Below are 1,535 nucleotides of genomic sequence, written 5' to 3'. Positions count from 1 at the left end.
GACGGCAGCCTGCTATCCAGAGGTCTGGACTCTGCTGCGGCTCTGTGAACAACAGGCGACCAAGTTACAGGTTTAGCTGAGACCAGTAGGGGTGCTGTCAGGAATCAAAGTGAACCAAGTGTGTAATAAAGTCTGTAATGTTAGGAGAGGAGTGAGACTCATCTGACTGAAAAGTACTTTATACTGGAAAGTGCTCTGTTCAAGTCCCTCTGAGGACTTTCTGCTGTTTATGAATGTAATCATCTTTTGCATATGTCTTAATAAATAAAACTCAAAGCCAAGAAAACAAGTTAAGCAAGTTAAACTATATCTATTTATTTTGTCCAACCCTGTTTGAACTGTATTTGCATGAATGTGCAGTAATTAAACAGGGTGTGTTTTCAATTAAGTTTTGTCTTATTTCTGGAGCTCATTCCCCCATTAACTCTCAAATGCCAGCTACTGTCAGCGTATAACTTGATCACTGTTCATGGACATGTAACCCTGAGTCTCAGTAAGGTGAGATGCTGGGACAGAGCAATGAAATGCGCAACAAATGGGAAATGACACAGACATAAAGAAAATAAATGAAAAAGACAAACTCATACTCAACTTTTTCTTGGGCCGAGAGCTGCCTGTCGACCACCTGTCTTTCAGATCTGCTGCAGCTTTTCGATATAACCTGTCTGACCTACAAACACACTAAAGGATTTCATTGCCAGAGGTTTGCTGTGTTCACTGAGAAAAATGCTTTGCAAAAAGCTTGGCTGCCATCTACTGGGACATCACCCTCCACATTTCATTGATGCGGCTGAGCTGTAAACACAACCTGTTTTGGCATATCAACTCTTATTAATAAGAGTTATACAATACTAATAAAGTGTAAACACACTCTGCAATTGCAGTGAAAAGACATGGTGGGTAGTTTATAGGCTGATCCCAGTCTTTAGTATATTTACCTTTCGTCATCATATTCCATTTTCCATATGAAATAACACATTTTTGAGAGGGTGTTGATACAGCATTTACAGTTTGTGTTGTGAACATAACTAAAAATGACATTTTTAAATAACATTTATATAAAATATAAATGAACAGTTAACTTCAATCTGAAAATTAGGCATATTTCATTCATATTTAGTGGGAGCGGAGACTTGGACTCATGACCTCAGTATTTACAAAATCCTGGCTAAAGCTACACTTTCAAATCCATTTTAGCTAACTATCTTTTTTATTTTTTTTTCAATGACGCCACAAACAATACATGGAAGTATTCAGGTCATTTACTTCTGTAAAAGTAAGAATATAACTTACTGTTGGTAAAACAGAGAAGGTGGAGCTGAGTAGTTTAATCTACTACATTTTCACATTTTAAAAACTCACCGTGCCTTTTATGCGGCTCAAAATCTTAATTTGAGACGTCACTAGCAGGTATATTGTCGGCTACTGAAGTAGAAGACTAAAGTAGTATAAAATAGAAATACTGAAAAAAAGTATAAATATCTCCGAATTGAACTTAAGTACATTACTTGAGTAAATGTACTTCGTTACTTCTA

This window comes from Chaetodon trifascialis, chromosome 24, assembly GCF_039877785.1.
Source record: "Chaetodon trifascialis isolate fChaTrf1 chromosome 24, fChaTrf1.hap1, whole genome shotgun sequence".
In the NCBI taxonomy this organism is placed as follows: Eukaryota; Metazoa; Chordata; class Actinopteri; order Chaetodontiformes; family Chaetodontidae; genus Chaetodon; species Chaetodon trifascialis.
The sequence above is the reverse complement of the archived record's forward strand: the minus strand, read 5'-3'. Positions refer to the sequence as shown.